This window comes from Macaca thibetana, chromosome 15 (assembly GCF_024542745.1).
Source record: "Macaca thibetana thibetana isolate TM-01 chromosome 15, ASM2454274v1, whole genome shotgun sequence".
In the NCBI taxonomy this organism is placed as follows: Eukaryota; Metazoa; Chordata; class Mammalia; order Primates; family Cercopithecidae; genus Macaca; species Macaca thibetana.
Genome location: NC_065592.1, coordinates 68,787,946 through 68,814,977, shown reverse-complemented (window position 1 = coordinate 68,814,977; position 27,032 = coordinate 68,787,946).

The following is a 27,032-nucleotide window of genomic DNA, read 5'->3' as shown; positions in this document are numbered from 1 at the left end:
ATCGATGGTTTTTATTACCTTAAGATATGTCCCTTTTATGCTGATTTTGTTGAAGGTTTTAATCATAAAGCAATGCAGATTTTCACAAATGTTTTTCTTCATCTATTGAGATTATTATGTGTTTTTTGTTTTAAATTCTGTTTATGTGATGTATCACCCTTATTGACTAGTGGATGTTAAACAATCCCTGAATCCTTGGTTTGAAACCCATTTGATCACAGTAGATTATCATTTTGATATGCTGTTGGATTCAGTTTGCTAGTATTTTGTCGAGGATTTGTGCATTTATTTTCATCAGGGATATTGGTTTGTAGTTTTCTTTCTTTCTATCTTTCTTTCTCTCTCTCTCTTTCTTCTTTCTTTTTTTCTTTCTTTTTTTTTTTTTTTTTTTTTTTTTTTTTTTTTGGTTATCTCATTCCCTGGTTTTGGTATTAGGGTGATACTGGCTTTATAGAATGATGGAGGAAAGATTCCGTCTTTCTCTATCCTGTGGAATGAATAGGATTGGTACCAATTCTTTGAATGTCTGATAGAATTTAACTGTGAATCAGTCCGATTTAGAACTGTTTTTGTTGGCAATTTTATAATTACCATTTCAATTTTGCCACTTGTTATTTGTCTCTTAAGAGTTTCTATATCTTCCTGGTTTAATCTAGGAGCGCTATACATTTCCAGGAATTTACCCATCTTCTCTAGGTTTTCTAGTTTATGTGCATAGATGTGTTCATAGTAGCTTTGAATACTCTTTTGTATTTCTGTGTTATCAGTAGCAATATCTCCCAGTTCATTTTTAATTGAACTTATTTTGATCTTTCTCTTATTGGTTAATCTCACTAATGGTCTATCAATTTTATTTATCTTTTTAAAGAACCAGCTTTTTGTTGGATTTATCTCTTGTGTTGCTTTTTGTTTCAATTTCATTTAATTCCTCTGATCTTGGTTATTTCTTTTCTTCTGCCGAGGTTGGGTTTGGATTGTTCTTGTTTGTCCAGTTCCATGAGGTTTGAGCTTAGATGGTTTATTTGTGCTCTTTCAGACTTTTCAAGGTACGTATTTAGTGCTATGAACTTTCCTCTTAACACCACTTTTGCTGTATCACAGAGGTTTTGATAGGTTGTGTCACTGTTATTGTTCGGTTCAAAGAATTTTTTAATTTCCATCTTTATTTCATTGTTGACCCAATGATCTTTCAGGAGCAGGTTGTATAATTTCCATGTATTTGCCTGGTTTTGAGGAATCCTTTTGGAGTTGATTTCCAATTTTATTCCACTGTGATCTGAGAGAGTACTTGATATTATTTCAACGTTTTTTATTTATTTATTTACTGAGACTTGTTTTGTATTATGTGCTGTGTCTTGGAGAATGTTCCATGTGTAGATGAATAGAATGTATATTCTGCATTTGTTGGGTAGAATGTTCTGTAAATATCTGTTAAGTCCATTTGTTGTACATCGTTTAAGTACGTTGTTTCTTTGTTGACTGTCTGTATTGATGCCCTGTCTAGTGCTGTCGGGAGTATTAAAGTCCCCCACTGTCATTGTCATGAAGTCTATCTCATTTCTTAGGTATAGTAGTAATTGTTTTATAAATTCGAAAGCTCCAGTGTTCAGTGACTGTATATTTAGGATTATTATATTTTCCTGTTGATATAGTCCTTTTATCATTGTATAGTGTCCATCTTTGTCTTTTTTAACTGCTATTGCTTCAAAGTTTGTTTTGTCTATTATAAAAATAGCTGCTCCTGCGTGGTTTTGGTGCCCATATGCATAGACTATCTTTTTCCACCCATTTACCTTAAGTTTATATGAGTCCTTATGTGTCAGGTGAGTCTCCTGAAGACAGCAGATACTTGGTTGTTGATTTCTTATCCATTCTGCCATTCCGTATCTTTTAACTGGAGCATTTAGGTCCTTTACATTCAACATTAGTATTGCAATGTCAGATATTATTCAATTCATTATGCTATTTGTTGCCTGAATGCCTTTTATTTTTTTCATTGTGTTTTTGTTACTGTTTTATAGGTCCTGTGATACTTATGCTTTAACGAAGTTATATTTTGGTCATTTCAAGGATTTGGTTCAAGATTTAGAGCACCTTTTAGCAGTCTTTATAGTGTTCACTTGGTAGTGGCAAATTCTCTCAGCATTTGTTTTTCTGGAAAAGACTGTTATATTTTCTTCATTTATGAAGCTTAGTTTCCTTGGATACAAAATTCTTGGCTGATAACTGTTTTGCTTAAGGAAGCTAAAAATAGGACTGCAATCCCTTCTAGCTTGGAGGGTTTCTGTTGAGAAATTTGCTGTTACTGATGGGTTTTCCTTGTTAGGTTACCTGATGCCTTTGCCTCACAGTTCTTAATATTCTTTCCTCAGTCTTGACTTTGGATAACCTGATGACTATGTGCCTAGATAATGATCTTTTTCAGTGAATTTTGTAGCTGTTCTTTGAGCTTCTTGTATTTGCATGTCTAGATCTCTAGCAAGGCCTGGAAAATTTTCCTCGATTATTCTCTCAAATATATTTTCCAGACTTTTAGATTTATATTATTTCTTGGGAATACCAATTATTCTAGGTTTGGAAGCTTAACATAGTCCCAAACTTCCTGGAGGCTTTGTTCATTTTTTAAAATTCTTTTTTCTTGGTCTTTGATGGATTGGCTTCATTCAAAAGCATTCTCTTCCTGCACTGAAGTTCTTTCTTCTGCTTATTCGATTCTATTGCTGAGATTTTCCATTGCATTTTGCATTTCTTCAAGTGTGTCCTTGATTTCTAGAATTTGTGATTGTTTTCTGTTTATGCTATCTATTTCACCGAATAATTTTTCTTTCGTATCCTATATCATGTTTTTGATTCTTTTAAGTTGGAGTTCACCTTTCACTGGTGCCTCCTTGATTAGCTTAATAATCGACCTTCTGAATTCTTTTTCTGGCAATTCAGAGATTTTTATCTTGGTTTGGATCCCTTACTGGTGAGATGGTGTAATCATTTGTGAGTGTTAAAAAAGACCTTGTTTTGTCATACTGCCAGAATTGTTTTCTGCTAATTTCTTCTTTCGGTAGGCCATGTCAGAGGGAAGATGTGGGACTCAAGGGCTGCTATTCAGATTCTTTTGTCCCATGGGGTGGAGTGATGTTCTCCCACTTTCCCTAAGAATGGGGCTTCCTGAGAGCCTAACTAACTACAGTGATTATTTTTGCTCTTCTGGGTCTAGCCACCCAGAAGAGCTACCAGGCTCTGGGCGTACTGGAGAGTGTCTGCAAAAAGTCCCATGGTGTGATCTGTCTTTAGGTCTTTCAGCCATGGATATGTGCACCTGCTCCATTGGAGATAGCAGGGAATTGAAGTGGACTCTGTGATGGTCCTTGGTTGTCTTTTTGTTTAGTGCCCTCGTTTTGTGCTGGTTGGCCTCCAGCCAGGAGGTGGCACTTTCAATAGTGCATGAACTGTGTTACCATATGGAGGAAGTAAGCTTACCCTAGGGTCACATGGTTAAGTATTCAGTTTTCTCAGGTGGTGAGCAGAGCCATAGAGCTTCCAAGAGATTATGTCCTTTCTCTTCAGCAATCAGGGCAGGTAGATAAAGACCACTAGGTGGGGACAGGGATTAGGATTAGGTGTGTCTGAGGTTAGACTCTCCTTAGGCAAGGCTTGCTGGGGCTGCTGTGAGGGGTGGGGGTGTGGTTCTCATGCCAATGGATTTATATTTCCAGGGAGATTATGGCTCCCTTGGCGGAGTCATACATGTCACTAAGGAAATGGGGGAAAGTGGGCAATCACAGACCTCACCCTGCCTCCATGCAGCCCTCTGTCCTGAAGGCCAGTCTCACTCCCACCATGTTCCCCCAGTAGCACTGAGTCTATTTCCAGGCATCCAGTGACAAGAACTAAGAACTTGCTCCCACACCACAAGCCTCCTTGCTGAGAAAGCAAGCAGACTCACAGTTTTCCGGCATCTCAGGGAGCCTGCAGTGGTGATTCACTTTCTTCAAAGAGTCTTTGGATTCTCTCAGCTTTCCTGGTATGTTACTGTGGTAGTTCTTGAAGCAAAAAATCATGATACGTGTTTCCGCACATTGCTCTGTCTATCCGAGTGGAAGCTACAAGTTAGTCCTGCTTCCTATCCACCATCTTAACGTCCCCCATAAAAATTGTAAAATAGTTTTTTTCTGATTCTGTGAAAAATGTTCTTGGAAGTGTGATATTCCAGGAATAACATTGAATCTATAAAATGCTTTGGGTAGTATGACCATTTTATTTATTTATTTATTTATCTATTTATTTATTTATTTATTTATTTTGAGACAGAGTCTCGCTCTGTCACCCAGGCTGGAGTGCAGTGGCGCGATCTTGACTCACTGCAAGCTCTGCCCCCGGGTTCCCGCCATTCTCCTGCCTCAGTCTCCCAAGTAACTGGGACTACAGGCGCCCGCCACCACGCCTGGCTAATTTTTTGTATTTTTAGTAGAGACGAGGTTTCACCGTGTTAGCCAGGATGGTCTCGATCTCCTGACCTTGTGATCCGCCCACCTTGGACTCCCAAAGTGTTGGGATTAGAGGCGTGAGCCACCGCGCCCGGCCCCCAACCATTTTAACATTATTGATTCTTCCTATCCATGAGCATGGAATGTATTTCCATATTTTGGTGTTATCTCTAATTTCTTTCAGCAGCGTTGTGTAATTTTCATTGTAATGATCTGTCACCTTCTTATCTAGCTGTATTCCCAAGTATTTTATTATTTCTGTGGCTTTTCTGAATCAGATTGGATTTTAATGTGGCTCTGAGCTTGGACATTATTGATACGTAGAAATGCTACTGATTTTTTTACATTGATTTTATATCCTGAAACCTTGCTAAAGTTATTAATCAGATGAAGGAGCCTTTGGGTAGAGACTATAAGGTTTTCCTGCTATAGAATCATATCTGCAAAGAGAGATAGTTTGGCTTCCTATTTGGATGCTGTTTATTTTTTTCTCCTGCCTGATTGCTCCGGCTAGGACTTCCAGTACCATGTTGAATGGGAGTGAAATTGAGCATTCTTGTTCTGGTTCTCAAGGGAAATGCTTCTAGCTTTCATCAGTTCAGAATGGTGTTGGCTGTGGTTTTCTTACAGACAGCTTTAATTATTTTGAAGTATGTTCATTCTATGCCTAGTTTGTTGAGATTTTTTAACATGAAATGATGTTGAGTATTTTAAAATCTGTTCTACATCTATTGAGATAAGTATCTGAGTTTTGTTATTACTTCTGTTTATGTGATTAATTACATTTATTGATTTGCATATGTTGAGCCAACTTTGTACCCAGGTATAATGCTTACTTGATAATGGTGGATTAGATTTTTGATATGCTGTTGGATTTGGTTTGCTAGTATTTTGTGGAAGATTTTTGTGTCATATTCAGCAAGAATATTGGCCTAAAGTCTTTATGTTGTGTCTCTGCCAGATTTCAGTATCAAAATGAAGTTGGCCTCATAAAATGATTTAGGGAAGAGTGTCTCCTCAATTTCTGGGAAAAGTTTCAATGGGATTGGTACTAGTCCTTCATACTGGCAGAATTCTGTTTGGTAGAATTCAGCTATGAATCCATCTGTTCCAAGGCCTTTTTTTTTTTCTTTTTGACGGAGTCTTGCTCTGTCACCCAGGCTAGAGTGCAGTGGTACGATCTTGGCTCACTACAAACTCAACCCATGGGTTCAAGCAATTCTCCTGCCTCAGTCCCCGAGTTGCTGGGATTACAGGTGCCTGCCACTGTGCCAAGCTAATTTTTGTGTTTTTAGTAGAGAGGGGGGTTCACCATGTTGGCCAGGCTGATACTGAAATCCTGACCTCGTGATCTCCCCGCCTCGGCCTCCCAAAGTTCTGGAATTACAGGCGTGAGACACCACGCCCGGCTGTTTTGTTTTTATTACTGATTCAATTTCAGAGCTCGTTATTGGTCTGCTCAGTGTTTCAATTTAGTCCTGGGTTATGGAGCTTGTATGTTTCCAGGAATTTATCTGTTTCTTCTAGGTTTTCCAGTTTCTGTGCATAGAGGTGTTCATACTAGTCTCTGATGGTATTTTTTGTTTATTGTTTTGTTTGTTTGTTTTGTTTTGTTTGGATTTCTGTGGAGTCAGTGGTAATGCCCCCTTTGTTATTTCTGATTATGTTTATTTGGATCATTTCTCTTTTCTTCTTTATTTGTATAGCTACTCGTCTATCAGCCTTAGTTATTCTTTGTGAGAACCAACTTTTGGTTTTTTGATCTTCTGTACTTTTTTTTAGGCTTCTCAATTTCAATCAGTTTTCAATCTGATTTTCTCAGACTGAAATCTCAATTTCAATCTGATTTTGATTATTTTATTCTGCCAGCTTTGGGGTTGGTTTGCTTTTGTTTTTCTAGTTCCTCTAGATGTAATGTTAGGTTGGTAATTTGAGATCTTTCTAACTTTTGGATGTGGAAATTTAGTACTATGAACTTTTCTCTTACACTGCTTTAACTATGTCTCAAAGATTCTGTTGTATGTTTTTGTTTGTTTGTTTGTTTGTTTTCTCATTAGTGTCAACGAATTTCTTGATTTCTGCATTAGTTGCATTCTTTACCCAAGAGTCATTCAGAAGCAGATTGTTTAATTTCCATGTACATTGTAGTTTTTAGAGATCTTCTTGGTATCGATTTCTATTTTGATTGTGCTGTGGTTTGAGAGTGTAGTTTGTATGATTTTGAGTGTTTTTTATTGAATTTGTTGAGAATTGCTATACTGCCAAGCATGTGGTCAATTTTACAGTATGTCCCATGTGCAGAAGAGGGAAATGTATATTATGTTATTATTAGGTAGAGTGTTCTGTAGATGTCTGTTAGGCCCATTTGGTCAAGTGTTAAGTTTAGGTCTCAAATATCTTTCTTAGTTTTCTGCCTCAATGATCTAATACTGTGAATGGGGTGTTGAAGTTTTCCACTATTAATGTGTAGTTATCTAAGTCTCTTTGCAGGTCTCTAAAATCAGGTGCTCCAGTGTTGGCTGTATATAAATTCAAGTCAGTTCAGACTTCTTATGGATTTGAACCCTTTATCATTATGTAATACCCTTATTTGTCCTTTTTGATCGTTATTGGTTTAAAGTCTGTTTTTTTTTTTTTCCGGAAATGAGAAGAGCAATCCCTGTTTTTTGATTGTTTGTTTTCTGTTTGCTGAAAAGTTCTTTCTCCATCTTTTTACTTTGAGCCCATGGGAGATGAGTCTGTGTAAGACAGCATACAGTTGGATTCTGCTTCTTTATACAACTTGCCACTCTGTGCCTTGTAAGTGGAGCACTTATTTATGTTCAAGGTTAATATTGGTATGTGTGGATTTGATCTTGTCATCTTGTTAGCTAGTTGTTATGTAGACTTGATTGTGTAGTTGTTTTTTCATGTCAATGGTCTGTGTACTTAAGTGTGTTCTTGTGGTGGCAGGTAATGGTCCTTTGTTTCCGTGTTTAGTACACCTTTAGGGACCCCTCATAAGGCAAGCCTGCTGGTAACAAATTTCCCTAACATTTCCTTCTCTGAAAAGTATTTTATTTCTCCTTTACTTATAAAGCTTCCTTTGGGTAGATATGAAATTCTTGGTTGGAATTTACTTTATGTAAGGATGCCAAATATAGGCACCCAGTCTCTTAGGGCTTGTAACATTTCTGGTGAAAGTGTGTTGGTAACTTGTAGGCGACCTGCTCCTTACCTCTAGGTGCTTTTAACATTTTTTCTGTCATGTTGACCTTGAAGAATCTGATGACTATGTGTCTTGCAGATGGTCACCTTGTATAGTATCTCACTATAGTTCTCTGAATTTTCTGAATTTCAGTGTGACTTCTCTAGTGACACGGGGGAAATTTTTGTGGACAGTACCTTCAAATAACTTTTCCAAGTTGCTGGCTCTCTTTCCCTCTCTTTCAGGGACACTAATGAGTAGTAGATTTTGTCTCTTTACATAATTCCATGTTTATAGGAGGTTTTATTCATTCTTTTTTATTCTTTCTTTAGTTTAGTCTGACTGAGTTGATTTGAATAACTGTTCTTTGAGCTCTGAGATTCTTTCCTCTGCTTGGTCCATTCTGCGGTTAATGCTTTTGATTGAATTATGAAATTCTTGTAGTGAGTTTTTCAGCTTTAGAATTCAGTTTGATTTTTTGTTTTTTGTTTTTGTTTTTGTTTTTGTTTGAAATGGCTATTTTGTCTTTCATCTCTTAGATCATTTTATGGGGTTCCTTGGATGGGGTTTCAGCTTTCTCCTGAATCTCAGTGATCTTTGTTGACATCCAGATTCTAAATTCTTTGTCTGTAATTCCAGTCATTTCAGTCTGGTTAGGAACCATTGCTGGAAATGAGTGCTGTCATTTGGAGGCAAGAGGACACTATGACTTTTTGAGTTCCCAGAGTTCCTGTGCTGGTTCTTTCTCAAATGTGACGGCTGACGTTCCTTTACCCTTTGAAGTTGCTACCCTTTGGATGGGGCTTTTGCTTTTATATTATTTATGCCCTGAGGAGTTTGACTGTGGTATGTGCTGGATTCAGTCAACTGGCTTCATTTCTGGATGATTTATGGGGGCCAAGGCTTACCTCACCATGCTTGGGCTGCAGGTTCTAACCTCAAGAGGCTGGGACCAAGCCCACAGCTTTGTTCTCTGGCCACAGCTTTGTACTCTGGTTGAATACCTGCTGTGCTCCACTGACTACATCACTCCAAAGGATGGTGCCAGCCGAAGTGCTTTATGGGGAAAGTGGCATTAGGGCTTATGCATGCACTCATGCATCATTGGTGGCAGTGTGATGGAGTCCACACAGGCCTATGTACTGGCAGTAGCAGGATGATAAATTTCCAGAGTCCTTACTTTTTTAATATAATGTTTTATTTCAATAGCTTTTTGAATATAAATGATTTTGGGGCACAAGGATGAATTGTATGATGGTGGTGTCTGAGATTTTAGTGTACCCATCACCGAAGTAGCGCACATTATATTCAATTTGTAGATTTTTATTCCTCACCTCCATTCCACCTTCCCCCTTCTGAGTCTTCAAAGTTCATTATACCAGTATGAATGCATTTGTATACCCATAGCTTAACTCCCACATATATGTGAGAACATACAGTATTTGGCTTTCCATTTGTGAGTTACAGTTACCTCATTTAGAATAATGACCTCTACTTCCATCCAAGTTTAAAGCCCTTATTTTGTGAATACAATTTCATCTCTAATAAAGTATAAATATCAACCTTAACATTATTTTGTACTTAGAAATTATGATTTATTTTCACAATTAGTAAAGACGTGTGTTTTGCAAATAGTTATTAGCATATTCCTGTTTTATAAAATTGACACTGGAAAATCTGGGATAATAAAATTAATTTCGCTCAATAAAAGAATACATGGTATGTATCCCCTAGTCAAATTACTTTTGAATTCAGTTATGGGTTTGCCAAAACCTGAAAAATTTATTACAAATATATTGTCAACCTTATTTTTCAAACATACCCCTACCCCCAACCCCACACACATACCCCTATGTCAAAAGAAAACAAAAATCCAAATTGGCCTATTTTTCTTACAACGTTTCAAAGCTCCATAGACGTAGAAAATGCCATTATTTTTATTTTTAATTTGACTTTCCTATTTAGAAACTGGTCACATATGCAAGCAATTTCCTCTGTCACATATCCTAAAGGTACTTAATATCGTTTTCACATTTTGTGCCATTCCATAGTGCGCTGTAAATAATGCCGATGTTACTGCATCATAAAACTAGACTTCCCTTACCCAAAAGAATAATTCCATCTAGTAATAAATTTTAGGTTAGTAAATATGATTACAATGCACATTCTTTTGAAGCAATTACCTGTTTCAAGAATCAGATTTCACATTTATTTTAGAAAGAAATATGTTAATTTTTACATTTCAATAAAAATTTGCAGATATATATTAACAAAGTAAAGTAAATTTTCCAAAATTATCTAAAATAAACAGTGAATAGGGACAGATTAAATTTTTTTATTCAAAATTTAAATATCAAAATAAGTCCATTAACATTTACTGAAAAATTTTGCAAAGATTTGTTATTATTGAAAATCTGTGTAATGAAAAACGTCATTCAGAATGGACTACACTCAATTGTTGTAACAAATAATCCTCAAATATCTGTGTAGTAAGATTTGGGGGTTGCTTGTTTCCCCCTGAAGATTGTATTAATTTGTCAGCAATTAAAATATAAGAGATATAAGATGCCAAATAAATACTTTTTGCAATCCAAGTGTTGAAATGCCAAATCAGTAAATATACATATATATTAAATAACTAGTGTTTTCTAAGTAAAGTACTATCTGGTTTTAGAAAAGAATGATAATGTAATAAATAAGTTTCAATTTGAAATATAAGTAACATACACACCTAGAGGTGCATTTCTGGAAATTTCAGAACAAAAATATATTGAAAAATTGTATTATTTTCTAAAACACATTACATAATGTCCCTGATACAGAAACTATATTTATGCTATGGATGGAAATCTAGATGGCTGAACTACATTTCAATGTGTTTTCATTGTGTTTTTCCTAAAAAGAAGAAAACAAAAGAAAGAAACCTTATAATTTGAGTCCATTGTATAAAAAAATGACAAGCACTATATATGCTTTTTGGGGAACTCAGAATATTCAAGAGATCAATAGATAGATAGGAAGAGATATATACGTCTATGTATGTGTAGGTGTATATATATACATATATTTTTATATTATATATTTGCATATATTTTTGTATATATATTTGTGTATATATATTTATATATGCATGCATAATATTACTTTGCAGAAAAATACATAAAATATAAGTTTGGTAATATTTCCACATTGGTTTCAACACTACTTATTACGTAACACCACATTTATCAAAGGAGGAAACAGCAAATGCTATTCACTAAGATGTAAATCAGATAATTGTTTACTTTGTTAGACTTTGTGGCAAGGATGGTTATAGCAGAAATTAACTCTCTACAATTAAAAACTATCTTTTTGTTCACCTAATGACCCTCAAAGATTTTAATGTGGCATGCTTGCTGGTGATCCCCATGTTCTTGGTAAGAAATTAAGATAATCAAATATACTGAATCTTTAAAATAAAAGGGATCTGGGAAAACATATAAGTTTCTTATTTATCTGTTTAGATCTAATGCAAACACGAAAGATAAATTCTTGTAGTGATCTAAGGTATTTATCTAACATGCAACTTGGTGAAGAGGTGGTTGCATCCTTAATTTCATGGAAACACCAGGGCATATTCAATCATTATTTACCTACACCTTTATCCATATCCCAAATTCTTTACCCATAGATGTTTTTCTTTTATCTGTCTCGTTTCTACCAAGAAAAACAAACAAATGACTTACTCTTAAATATAGTTATTATGAAATTTGATACATATCTCAGCTTATAATTTTTCAGAGTTCTAAATATTAATAAAATCTTTCATGAGCAAGATGTTTAAACCTTTAATATTAGCCTCATGTTCAACACTTCATGAACTGCTAAATTATGGAAGCTATTAAAAGAGAATCATAAAATAATCTAATAATATACAATATGATCTTAAATAAAGCATGCTATAGTTGGATGGAAGTGGTAACAGCAGTTTGGATTGTTGAGAAGTAGGAAGATTATATTTTTGAGAACAAGAACCCAGTCTATATTTTCATCTGAAAATAAATAAAAATAGGATGTCTTAGTATAGATGTCCTTAATATACAGAGATGACTTCTTTAATCTCCCAAAGTAAGAAAAATCACTCAAGGTTTATGGTTTGTTTTTGCTTTTATTTTTTTCTAGACAAGGCAATGAATTTAAGTCTGTTGTTTATGTATATGTATCCCAGGGAACCCAGAGCATGCATTCATGTGACTTTCAGACAATATTCTCTAGTAAATCCAAAGAATAATCAAATGCCACAAAATCTACTTTGGGATGATGTATTATCCTAGTTTAAGTGTCATTATTTTCTAAATATTTAAATTTACCGTTGAATTTCTTTTAGAAAAATGCTAAATAAATAAGTTACATAATATGTAACTTTTTTTATTTTACTTTTTTTTTATGAGACGGAGTCTTGCTCTGTCACCCAGGCTGGAGTGCAGTGGCGCAATCTCGGCTCACTGCAAGCTCCACCTCCCAGGCTCACGCCATTCTCCTGCCTCAGCCTCCAGAGTAGCTGGAACTACAGGCCCCTGCCACCACGACTGGCTAATTTTTTGTATTTTTTAGTAGAGGCGGAGTTTCTCTGTGTTAGCCAGGATGGTCTAGATTTCCTGACCTCGTGATCCGCCTTCCTTGGCCTCCCAAAGTGCTGGGATTACAGGTGTCACTTTTTTACAGATAAATTTTACAATTGCCACAAAACCCTTTCTTGACACGCCATTTAATCCAGTAAGTTAAATGCCTATGGCTTTGCATCATAGATTTCCAAAAAGTTCTCTTTCCCTAACACTCCAAATGTACATGTGTTTATAATGGAAGTAGCCAGGTTTGCAAATGTGACCCAACATATCTAGCCATAGGATTTTGATGTTGTAGAGGCTTCTGACCTTAAGAGAGCCAATCATAGCTCAGCGTCTAGAAATTTGAAATTTGTCATCTCTGGACTCAGTGTGCTACATGAGCTTATAATGCATAGAAAGCCTGGATGAGGCAGAAAATAAAACCAAGTTAAAATGTGACGGGCAACTTCTGGATCTGCTTTCATCTCAACCAGACATCCAACAGAATAAATACTGTTCCATTCTATGAGACACCTTTTTATTAATCACAGAGGTTATCTTGAGTTTTATACCAGAAATCTTGATATCTATCACCTATAACAAAAAGAGTTGTAACTAACAGTGTCCCTTCACATGCAAGGTAAATAACTAAATGATTATAAAATTCTGTCTTTAAAATAATAATTGGAGTCAAACTGAAAATTGAAATCCAATTTCAATCTAAATAAAGACAAAAATTTGTATTATGCAAATAAAAAGTGGAATCAAGCCAGGCCTGCATATTTCATTTGTTTATCATTTATACATAATTATAAAATAAAAAGAATTATTTAGAACTTTCTCATCTGAAAACAGTATTGCTCTATTTTTACTTCCAGCCATGAGATAGTTTCTGGTACTGGACTGGCCCTCCTGCTACTAGAAGCTGAAAAACTGGTGAAAACCTATAGAACAACCAGTTTTAGACAATGGACAACAGGCAGCAAATGACCTTAATCTCTGAGAGAACAAGCTAAGTTCTATGGTTGCCTCTTGTTTCTTCCAGAAGCATTTTCTAGATTGTGGTGCTGAGAGGTAAACTCAATCAGAAAAGATGGTATTTGCTGAGTTAGAAAAACAAACAGAAGCAAAAGGAAGCTGAGGCATATGGAATTCACAGGAATTTCTCTCCTAGTCATGAGAATGGAGGGAGCTACATAGGAAAATACTTCCAAAAATCCATATGTCAACCCTGAGTTTGTTACTCCGTATTAAACTATGCAGATTTAGGCCAAAATTTCATGAGATTGGCAAAGAACAATGACGGGCGAGCTATAAGCTAAATTATTTTCAGGAATGAAGAGTTCAAGTTCCAACCAGGAAAAGTTGAGAGACTTGTTGAATACTTTGGACATTCAACAGGGGTGACAGAAAAGTCATACTTTAGTTAGTACTAGGGTAAATGTTACACAAGACCTGCTTTAACAAAGCTTAACAAAAAGTATTTAAATAATCAGAATGATTTGCAAGTAACTTAACTACTGCTGAAAAAAAATCCAATCACTTTTTTAAAGGGGGTAACAAAATCCAGACACTAAAAAATGTAAAATTTTAAATGCCCATCATCCAATCAAATATTACTAGATATGTACTGTAACCAGGATAAAAGTTAGCTTACAGAAACAGAGATAGAAAAGGCAAAGATGATGAAATTGTACATACAAATTAAAAACAACTGTTAAAATATGGTCAAAGATTTAAAGAAAACATAAGCATAATGAAAACAGAAATAGAAACTATAAAATAATGTTATAAAGTGCAAACAAATTGTTCTACTGTAAGACACATCCACTTGTATGTTCATTGCAGCACTTTTCACAAGAGCAAAGACATAGAATCAACCTAGGTATCCACCACCAGTAGACTGGATAAAGAAAATATGAAATACATACCATAGCATACTATGCAGCCATAAGAAAAAAATGACATCATGTCCTTTTCAGCCACATGGATGCAGCTGGAAGCCATTATCCTAAGCAAATTAATGAAGAAACAGAAAACTAAATACCACATGTCCTCACTTATAAGTGACAGCTAAACATTGGGTACTCATAGACATAAACATGGCAACAATAGACACTGCAGACTACTAGAGGATGGAGGGACGGACGGGGGCAAGGGTTGAAAAACTAACTATTGGGTAGTATGCTCAGTACTTCAGGATGAGATCATTGATACTTCAAAGCTCAGCATCATGCAATATACCCAGGTAAAAAACCTGCACATGTATCCCCTGAATCTAAAATAATAGTTGAAAAAAATCATTGAAAAATCAAAAATAAATCAAAGGAATAAAAATTACAAAACAGAACCATAAAGAACTTTCAAAAAAGATTCAGGTTATTAAAATATCTAAAGAATGACATCAAGTATTGGTGATGATATGGAACAACCAGAGTTTTCTATTTTTTCTTTTTTTTCTGTGTGTTTGTTTGGAGACTAAGTCTCACTCTGTCACCCAGGCTTGAGTGCAGTGGCACCATCTCGGCTCACTGAAACCTCTGGCTCCTGGGATCAAACAATTCTCCTGCCTCAGCCTCCCAAGTAGCTGGGACTACAGGTGCACGCCGCCATGCCCAGCTGATTTTTTTGTATTTTAGTAGAGACGAGGTTTTACCATGTTGCCCAGGCTGGTCTCGAACTCCTGAGCTCAGGCAATCCGCCCACCTCAGCCTTCCAAAGTGGTAGGATTACAGGCGTGAGCCACCGTGCCCGGCTGGAACAACCAGAATTTTCACCCACGTTTTTAGGGACTATAAACTGGCTCAAGAACATTGGAAAAAATATACTCCATTTCTTAAAATAACATCATGTACATACTATATTACTCAGGAATTCCTCTGCTAGGCGTTAATTGGGGTAAATAAAAATAAAAGTTTACAAAAAGACTTCTGCAAGAATGCTCATAGCAGCTTTATTTATAATTGTAAAAAACTGGTAGTATTCTGGGTGTCCTTCAATAGAAAAATATGGCACATTCATACTTTGTCATACTTAAAACTGCAGTTTTTTAAATTGGTGAGTGCTATTTTAATGTATGAGTACAGTTGAATGAATTTTACCATAAATACTCTTATATCCACTACTTTGATTCTACTATTAGCACTTTATTATATTCAATAGATAAACATGTATATCCATCTATCTCATCCTCTTTTCATCCAATAATCCATCTTAATTTTCTATGTATCTTGGAGAAATATGCAGATATTAGTACACTTCACTCTAAATACATTAGCAAGCATAGCAATAATTAGAGTGCAATATTTGTTTATGATTTTTTCTCTTGCTGTAAAGTCAAAATATATAAACATGTTTAAATATTAAGTATACATTCACTGAGATTTGACAAATGCAGAGAACTGTATAACTCAGACAGCCAGCCTTGATGTATGAAAAAACAGCAGTTATTTGGGGGCACCTTTCTATATAAAAAATTGAATTACCCTAAATTAGCATGTCAGAGATATTCCAACTGTTCAATATCATGCAATTCTGTGAAAGAAATACCACTCTGGCTTGTAGGACAAGGCACTCACCAAGTTGCAGATCCACAGGGCCTCAAGAAAACCACATTTCATGAGTCTGAGTTATCCACCAAGGGTCAGCCTTCTCTGTTCTGTACATAATATAAATGAAATTATAAAATTTCAACTTTTTTTTCTATAAGTCTTGAGCTTCGGTTAATCAAAAGCAGGTTATCCTGAGTGGGTTTGGACTAATGAGAGGATCCTCAAAGGAAAGTGAAGAGTGAGAGACAGGAGCTCTTGGTGGCTTGAGAGAAAAGCAAAATATCACACTGTGAACTCCCTCTCGGGACCACACTATAAGGAGCTCTAAGCAGTCTCTAGGACCTGAGATTAGTCTCCGGCTGAAAGAAAGAGAGCCAAAAAAACCAGAAACCTACATGTTATAGCTACAAGGAAATGAAATCTACCAACAATCAGTGAACTAGGAGAGGATCTTGAGCCTCAGATGAGAATTGAAACCACAGCTGACACCTTTATTTCAGTCTGGTGAATTTCTGAGCAGAAAATCCAGCTAACACATACCCAGACATATGAGCCATGGAAACGATGAAATAATAGATTTGGCTTTGTTTAAGTCATTGTTCTGAAGTAATATCTTGCACAGAAATAGAAAACTTGCACTGTTCAGGTGCCCATTGCTAGTAGAGTGTCTCTGCTCCCAGATCATCTTGGTGGGCAGAATTAGGTTGAGTTCTAAATATTATTCCATGCTATAAGGAACCAGAGCCCCTTGTACAATTAGCTGATTCAGAGGTTGAGGTGGGGAAATAGAAGATAAGGTTAGGACTTTTTTTTTCAAAGAGAAAGACTGTATTAAAAGCCGATTGGTGCACATCAGGATCACACAGAAACAAGCCTGAAAGGCAAGTCTCCACAGAACAAATCTAAGATAACTTCCACTTCAAGATAGATACTGTGAGTAATATATTTATGATGCTAATTTAAATAAAGTGAAATACAATTAGTCCATGCTGATATAAGTAAATAAATCAATAAATTGGAAGATTAATGAGGCATAAGATGTATACATATTTTCAAATACTTCTTTCCCAAAATACATTAATTACAGAGAGTGAAAGAGAAGCTATGCAGTGGAGAATCCTGACAAACAGTACCTTAAATAATCGTGGTAAATGCCACCTGTATTGGTGCAAATTAAACTCATGGACCACCTTATAGGACGCAATGAGAAGACCACAGTATTACTTCTCTGCTATGATATCCCACTCAAAGATTTCATAACTAATCTGAATCTAATAATGAAGAAACATTATCAAACAAACAGAAACAAACAAAAAGAATGGCATTCTATAATAATTGGCCTTTAATCTTCAAAAAATATCAAGGTCATGAAAGTCAAGGGAAGTCAGAGAAACATGTCCCAATGGAATTAGATTAAGGAGGTATGACACTTGAATCCAATGATGATTATTTACTGAATATTTTACTAGAAATAACATTTTGGAACTACTGGAAAAACTGGAAAGGAATTACATAATTATATGCATATATAATTATATGTACAAAATGTAATATATATTACTTATATATACATAAGTAAAGTATAACTCCTGATGTCTTTATTTCTATGACCCTATTGTGTTTATGTAAGAAGATGTTGTTGTTTTGGAAAAAATGTAAGGCAACACATTTAGGTGTGGTAGTACATCAGGTTAGCAAATTGTTCTCAATAGATTTTGAAGCAGAAAACTTTTAAAATTCTACTTACATTTTTACTGTAAGTTTGAGATTAAGAAAATGATTAAAATTGTTACATTTTTTAAAATACAATAAAGAGGCAAACTACAGTCCAATAAAATATATTTAGGATAAATATGTATGGGAGATCTCATATCCAGAATATGTAAAGAATTCTTACAAATCAGAAGTAAGATGATGATTTTTAAATTGTTTTAAAGATAAGGACAGACACATCACGAAGGAAAATATTTAAAATGTCAAATAACCACATGAAAAGATGATCAGTATCATTTATCATAAAAAAATAAAATGTAATCAACTACCAGTAAACACTGACTGCACACTCATAAATACTGTTTTTTAAATGTCTAAGAATTCTAAGTATTATTGGTGTGGGTGTGGTGGAACAAAAATTATCATTCATTGCTGATTTTCTCTTTGGAAAATAGTTTTATAATATCTTGTAAAGTTAAACTTACTTTTGCTATACAACCCTCTGATTCCATTCCCAGATATTAACCCAAGAAAAATAAAAACCTTTGTCTACTCTAGAATACATACACAAATGTTCATAACAGTTTTATTCATATTAACTGCAAAGTGGAGAGAGTACAAATGTCCATCAACAGGTGAATGGGTAAACACATCATGATGTATTGACAGGATGGAATGAATCATCAATAAAATAAGTGTGTTAATTATTCAGTGAAATGTTTTGTTGAATCTTAAAAATATAGTGCTATGTGTAAGAAACCAGAAGCAAAAGAACTCATATGGTATTTTTCCATTTATATAAAATGTAACAAAAAAAAAGTGAAAACAAAGCAACAGTGGCAGAAAACAGGTCAGTGGTTGTTGGGACTGGCAGAGAATTTGATTGACTTCCTTGTGACACAATGGAACTTTTTCAACTTATGGACATGTTCTGTTAATTGACAAATGTGGCTATATGAGTGTAAATTGCCAAAATTGGTCAAATTGCACAGAGAAATGTGGGTAATGTCATATAATTTGTATGGCAGTGAAGTAGACTTAAAAATGAAAATAGATTACTAAATGTTATGATATAGACTTGAAGTTTGATAAAATTATGCAGATCCTATAGAGTCAGTCATGAAAGCTCACAATTAAAAAATTGTAGCTTTTGTTTTTTCTGTTTCTTGACAAGGAACTGAAAAGATGTCTCAAATTTAATTTTGCAGCTGTGAATTCCTTGCTGGGTACACAATACTCATCATCATTCACAGACATCATTCTGGGGCTTAATCTTATTCATCAAATGTGATCATCTTTCCATTATTTGACATTAGTTTAAAGCTACAGAGGAAACCTTTAATGGAAATTGGATAGATTTCCCTGTTAATGTAATGATGCAGCTGATACTCATGGAGAATGTGATAAAGAAAGCAGATTACCATTTTTTTTTTACATCAGTACTTTGCTGCTTTCTCACAATCTGGTCAGAGCTCCTGCTAGTAATGAAAAACCTTTCACAACAAAATTTACAGTAGGAGTATTTACGTTTGCAGGTAGCTTGCCTAAGAGCATTTAGATGAAATTAATTTCCATCAGTGTGCATGCTGAAGCATTTATCCCTCTTAAATGAAAGTGAAAACCTATCAAGGTCTATTGAAATTTTGCCTTACAGGATTAGAAAAGCCAATGTAGAAAGGTAATGAATAATATTAAGAATGAAAACTGTATAGCAAAGGATTTGTCAGAACTCAGGGAAGGAGAGATAGAGATGTATTTATTAGAGTTTTTATTATTTTATTTGATATCTCATTTAAGTCCATAGAATAATTATATGGAATGGTATTAGATATTTATGAAATTTTTGGCTTACATTTATTTTATTACTGTGTTTTCACTTAACAAAACTAAAGTCAGTTTCAAAAAGCATTATGACCAGCTATGGTATCTTTAAAAGTAAGTTTTATTGTACAACGTTTCTTTTTTATATAGCAACCTACTTGTATTATTGTTTCTCTTTTCTAAGCCCCCAAAGCAGTTTCTCTCATTTCCTTTTTTTTTTTTTTTTTTTAAAGGATGATTCTCTCTTGGTGGCTCAAAGTAAGATAGCTAGAAGCTGCTTTCACAGCCAGCACTTACCTTCGGTCTGCTTGGTTGAACAGCAGAGATGGAAATTGTAAGTAGCTATTTTCTATTTCCCTTTTTGTAGTTTTCCCATAACTGCTGTTTTATCAGAGTGGAATCATTGCTTTCCCTCTCCTGACACACATCTCCCTTGACCTTACACATGATAACCATAAGTCTGACAGCATAGCAAAGAAAGTAGCAGTAAGACTTAGTTCAAAAAGTTAACCAAATATTGAGATCCATAGAATGTAAAGCACAAGTTTAAAAAGAAAAGTCAACCACCATTACTATCAACTAGAAAAAATAATTTCTGATTTCCTAGCTTGCAAATTTCAGATCCTCCACATCAGGTACTCATTACTTAGAGTGTCATCTGTTTCTGGGTGGGGAAAGGAATGGATGGAAGAGGGAAAAAAATCAGGTTGGATAACCTGATGGCACAACTAGTGAAGACAAAACCACTACAAACAACAGATTTAATTGATTTTGAAGATTTTCTTGAAATACCACAGTATTTTGCAAATAAAACATATGACACCACAGCTATTTCACAGGATAAATATCCTAATTTCTCTTATATAGTGTACATCGAGAACTTGATTAAAGATAATTATACATTTAATTAGCACAGATGTACATGCAACCCATGTGACATGGATAGAAAGTAAGCATAGAAAAACACTACTGGAAGCACATCTAGATGACAATTCAGGAAGATTTGGTTGTATATTTACTTTTAAATAGAAAAATCCATTTTCAACTGAGACCTAAAAGAAATGGAACACAACTCTTTTCTTCAGTGAATACCAAGAAGAATGCAAAGTGGGTAAAACATTGATCATAAAGTGTACAAGATGCTTAATTAATTAATACTATTTGTATCCAGCAAAGAGAGTGAATCAAATAAGAAAACATTCCCAGGCAATGACTTAGTATAGGATATTGTGTGGAACATAACCAATAGAATAAACTTACAAAGTACATTTAAACCCTTCAATTTAAATCCATAGGCAGAGGTTGCAAGAAAATGACACTTCAAAAGAGACTTGATGGAGGTACAGTAGAACTTGAATAGTACTGAAACAGGAGAAATCCAAGCTAAACAAGAGCAATGACTGCTCTCTTCCCTAAATATCCAGGGAAGATATCCTTCAATTATTTTATAAATTTCAAACTGGAGTTTGCTGGAGTTCCATTCCAGACCCTGTTTGCCTGGGTATCACCAGTGGAGGCTGAAGAACAGCAAAGATTGCTGTCTGCTCCTTCCTCTGGAAGCTTCATCCCAGAGGGGCACCCACCAGATGCCAGCTGGAGCTCTCCTGTATGAGGTGTCCGTCCACCCCTGCTGGGAGGTGTCTCCCTGTTAGGAGGCATAGTGTTCAAGGACCCACTTGAGGAGGCGGTCTGTCTCTTAGCAGAGCTCGAGCACTATGCTGGGAGATCTGCTGCTCTCTTCAGAGCCCGCAGGCAGGAACTTTTAAGTCTGCTGAAGCTACACCTACAGCTGCCCCTTCCCCCGGGTGCTCTGTCCATGGGAGATGGGAGCGTTATCTGTAAGCCCCTGACTGGGACTTCTGCCTCTCTTTCGGAGAAGCCCTGCCCAGAGAGGAGGAATCTAGAGAGGCAGTCTGGTTACAGTGGCTTTGTGGAGCTGTGGTGGGCTCAGTTCAGTCTGAACTTTCTGGTGGCTATGTTTACACTGTGAGGGGCAAACGGCCTGCTCATACCTCAGCAATGACAGACTCACCTCCCCCCCACCAAGCTGGAGTGTCCCAGGTTAACTTCAGACTGCTGTGCTGGCAGTGAGAATTTCAAGCCAGTGGATCTTAGCTTGCTGGGCTCTGTGGGGGTGTGATCTGCTGAGCAACACCACTTGGCTCCCTGGCTTCAGTCCCCTTTCCAGGGGAATGAACAGTTTTGTCTCGCTGGTGTTCCAGATTCCACTGGGGGGGCGGGGGGAAGCCTCCTGCAGCTCACTCGCTGTCTGCCCAAATGGCTGCACAGTTTTGTGCTTGAAACTCAGGACCCTTATGGTGTAGGCACTTGAAGGAACCTCCTGGTTGTGGGTTCCAAACACCATGGTAAAAGCGGAGTACCTGGGCCAGATTGCACCATCTCTCATGGCATGGTCCCTCAGGGCTTCCCTTGGCTGGGGTAGGGAGTTCCCTGACCCCTTGAACTTCCTGAGTTAGATAACACCCCACCTGCTTCTGCTCACACTCCATGGCTTGTACCACTGTCTAACCTGTCCCAATGAGATGAACTGGGTACCTCATTTGGAAATGCAGAAATCACCCTCCTTCTGCATTGGTCTCACTGGGAGCTACAGACTGGAGCTGTTCCTATTCCGCCATCATGCCTGGGAATCAATCATATTGTTTTTACAAGAGGTACATTTCCAGTCACCTTTTCTTCATTGCATTTTGTTCTTTGAATATCAAAGCTCAAAAGTGTTAAGAAAAACTGTATTAAGGTTGAATATAGTGCACAAAAGGATTACTTAGAAAGTAAGTGCAGGCAATGTAAGAATTTATTCTCTATGGCCACTGAAAAGAATTCATGTTGTACTGTGTAAAATTACAAGCCTCATGAATAGAAGTAATATAATGCTTCAGAAAACTAGATCTTTGCTGCATTGCTAGAGGTAAATTAAAATCAATATTAAGGCATACATTCACATAGAAACATTAGCAGCACACTTCTGTAAATGTGTTTAAAACACTTCAGAGTCTGATTGTTCTGTAGTAATATTATGGCATGTCTTTTAATAACTTATGTTACCTAGAAAATTTGAAAGGTAATGTATTTTATTCATGCTTAAAAGTAAAGACAATATAAGAAAATTATTGTGATGTTTATGTTCTGTAGACTGAACTAGAACGTTGAGTTTCACATACTAATTAACGTGCTATATAATGCAAAAGCCCACACATTTTTCAGTTATTTTTAATGTCAAATTCTAATATGAAAGTGCTTTGTTATGTATTAATTAATCTTTTTTTGTTCAAGATGTGAAAACAAACAAAAATAGAGTTGAGGTCCAGAAATCTTGAAAGTTCTAAATAATTAGTAGGTCTTTTAACTGCTCTGAAGAATTATAATATGTGTTTTTTTAACTATTATTGGCAAATCTTCTGCAGCAAAAGGCTCAGTACATTTTGGAAGTTTCAAATCATTGGCTATATATTCTGAAAGTTATATTGTTTTCTTCCTACAGTTTTCAGACATCAGATCAATGACATGAACTTTATTTTCTGGGTCTGTCTGTAGATTTTGAAAAGCGGGGAAACACCTTTAATCTTAAGCTTTTAAAATGTATAAACTGTTGTTTTGAAGGCAATATAATTATTTTAGACTTTCAAATAATACACTTTAAATCAGATCTCAGAATAAGTATTTGAAGGTTTGATTGTTTTTAAGAATGTATACAAAGAAAAACAAACATAATTTATCTCTAGAGTGTGAAATCAAATATTACCATAATATTTTTATCCTTTTAAAATGATTTTTTAAAAGCAATATAAACTTTGTTAGTTCATTCTCATGCTGCTATGCAGAAATGCCTAAGACTGGGTAATCTATAAAGAAAAGAGGTTTAATTGACTCACAGTTCCGCATGGTTCCGGAGGCCTCAGGAAACTTACAATCATAGTGGAAGGTGGAAGTTACCTCTTCACAGGGTGGCAAGAGAGAGAATGTGTGCAAGCAAGAGAAATGCCAGATGCTTATAAAACCATCAGATTTCATGAGAACTCACTCACTATCACAAGAACAGCATGGGGGAACCACCCCCACGATTCAGTTACCTCCCACTAGGTCCCTTTCACGACACATGGGGATCATGGGAACTACAGTTCAAGATGAGATTTGGGTAGGGACACAGCCAAACCATATGATAAACTACACAAAGAAAATGGTTTTCTTTCAGAAAAGTGGGATTTTTTTAAAAAAGAAAAAGTATAAAAAAAATTAATTGGATACCAAATTGAAAAGGCAAGAATTATGTAATTTTAATATTGTATTTTATTTTCTAACTTTATATATAGTATCACTATTCTAAGTTTGACACTGCAAATAATATATCCTGATCCAATGTTGAGAGGTAAATGTTTAAAATCTTAAAATATTAAAAAGTATAGATATACATTTAATAAGATTTCCAATTATTGCTTTTCATGTATTTAGCCCACCAGGTAATATATTTCCAGGTAAACTACCTTATTGTTTACGTGCCTTATTATTACTGTTAAGAGCCTTAAAAGAGAATTCATGTCTGTTTTTACTTATATCTGAGTATTAATTGAGAAAAACTGGTAATTGTACAGAAACTAGCCTTGATTTTTTAATCTGTAGAAGTCCAAGTAAAGCTGTCAACTACCGTGATTTCCTTGGATATTAGGAATGCGTTACTCATTGCACAATCTGAGCAATGGGCCATGGGCTTCCCATTCCTCAGTGTTATGCCATTTCAAAAACTCTCCCAAGAAAACACACCAGAGTGCAGCAGATTAAAGTATTTTTTAATTTATTCACACACAGTAGAGAAGCTCTCAACCAGATTATGCAAGCCTAAGATAATTGAAATAAATCACTTTACCGTTTCCTAGCTCGTAAGCACTATGCTGAAATGACTAAGGCTTTCTCCAATAAGACCTGTTAATACTTAAATGTCATTTTCTGGTAGGAATACTATGTATAGCTATGTGTTTTGTGAATGGTAGAGTTCCAGGTGATAACATTTACATAACAGATGATGGAAATGGCACCTGCTGGATTTGTTTAATGTGGAAGACATATTTTCTATGTGAATATAGTGAAGAAAGATGAGATGATGAGATTCCCATCTTGAGTAATACGTACAAAATCACAACAGAATGTTGCTGTATCCGTATAACAAGACATTTGAGCAAAATATCATTTTAAAAGACATCAAAGAGTTAAAGATAAAAAAAAATTCTAAGTAAACTAAATTCCAGAAAGCATTAATCTCTTCATAGGAGGAAAGAAATTCATGGTTGATTTCATGCCCGGTAGTGTCAAAATGCGGAAGAACTCATCATATATAGAATAAGGAGAAAAAAGTTAATTTGAAAGAGTTTTTCTACCTCAATGGTAGGATTCAGATCAAGTGAAAGGCAGCATCCTCTAAGGTGGGACACACAATGGAGCAGGGCACAATGTCACTCAAGGGAACATGGTTGTTCTCCAAATGAAAGGCAGTGTCCTGAGACAGAGCACTGTCTCTTGACTGCACAGCGTGACAAGGCCCTGAGCCTGGGTCATGAAACTATTCTGTCGTCTGAAACCTCTGGGGATGTCACTGAAAGGGTTGCTGCAAAGGTCTCTGAAATGCTTTTCAGGCCTTTTCTCCATGGTGTTGGATATTAGCACTTGGCTCCACCTTTGTAATGCAGATATCTCTAGCAAGTGGTTGTTCCACAGTGTGCTTTGATTTTTCTACTGAAAAAAGGTCTTTTTGTTTTGTTTTGTTTTCTATCTTATTTCCAGGCTGCACATTTTCCAAACTTATATACTATGCTTCTCTTTTAAATATGAGCTACAACTTTAAGTCATTTTTTTTTTGGCTGCTGCATCTGCTTATAGGCTGTTAGAAGCAGCCAAGTCACATCCTGAATGCTTTGCTGCTTAAAACTTTCTTTCTCCAGGTACCCTAAATCTTAATGGTCAAGTTCAAGCTTACATAGATCCCTGTGTCAAGGACACAATACAGCCAATTTTTTTTTGCTAAGGAATAACAAGGATAATCTTTGCTACAGTTCCCAATAAGTTCCTCATTTCCATCTAAGACCATGTCAGCCTGGATTTCACTGTCCATATACTTATCAACATTTTGGTCACAACCATTTAACCAGTCTCTATGAAGATACAACATTTCTCTCATCTTCCTGTTTTCTTCTGAGCCCTCCAAATTCATCCAACCTCTGACTGTTACCCACTTCCAAAGCTGCTTTCATGGTATCTTTGTAGTAATGTCCTAGTCTCACTACCAGTTTTCTGTGTTAGGTCATTCTTACATTGATATAAAGAAACATCCGAGACTGGATAATTTATAAAGAAAAGAGGTTTAATGGTATCACAGTTCTGCAGGTTGTACAGAAAGCATAGTGCCAGCATCTGATTCTGAGGAGGCCTCAGGAAATTTCAATTCATGGCAAAAGGTGAAGCAGGAACAGGCACATCACACGACAAAAACAGAAGCAAGAGAGAGTGGTGGTGCGGGGGGTGGGTCACATTTTACAACAATCAGATCTTGTGAGAACTTACTCATTCTCACAAGGATACCACCAAGCCATGAAAGATCTACTCCAAGGACCCAAACACCTCCCACCAGGTGCCCACCTCTAACATTGGGGATTATAATTCAACATGAGATTTGGGTGGGAACAAATATCCAAAGTGTATCAATGGTATTACATAAAGATCCAAATTTATTATTTGCATGTGGATATCCAGGTTTCCCCAGCACCATTTGTTGAAAAGACTGCCCTTTCCTTATTGAATATTCTTGGCACTTTTGTCAAAATCGTTTGATCATTGTGTCAAGGTTATTTCTGGGCTGTCTCTTCTATTCCATTTGGACTATGTGTCTGTTGTTATGCCAGTGCCATGAAATTTTGATTACTATAGCTTTGTAGTAAGTTTTGAAATGAGGAAGTTTGAGTCTTCCAACATTGTTCTTTTTAAAGATTGTTTTGGGTAGTGGGGATTCTTTGAAATTGTATATGAATTTTAGGATGGGCTTTTCTAATTCTGCAAAAAAAAAAAAAAAATTCAGGATTTTGATAGGGATTACAGTAAATTGATGGATTGCTTTGGCCAATGTGGACATCTTAACAATATTGTCTTCCAATTCATGATCATGGGATATGTTTCCATTTATTTATGTCTTCTTTAGTTTCTTTCAGCAATTTTTATTGTTTGCATTTTATAGGTTTCTGAACTCCTTGGTTAAGTTACTTTCTAAATATTTTATTGTTATGCTTTAAAAATAGACTTGTTTTCATAATTTATTTTCATATTGTTCATTGTTGCTCTATGGGAACGTGACTAATCTTTGCCTGTTGATGTGGTATCCTTCCCTTTGACAAATTCATTTATTTTTAGTTCAAACAGTCAAGTTTTGTAAAGTCTTTAAGGTCGTCTACGTCATATCATCTGTAAATAGTGACCATTTTACTTCTTCCTTTCCAATGTAGATGCCTTTTATTTCTTTTTCTTACCAAATTCATCTGGCTCAAGCTTTCAAAATGGGCAAAGGACTTTAATGGACAGTTTTCCAAAGAGATATACAAATGGCCGATAAGTATATGAAAATATGTTCAACGTCACTAATCATTAGAGAAATACAAATCAAAGCTACAATGTGATACCACCTTACACACATTAG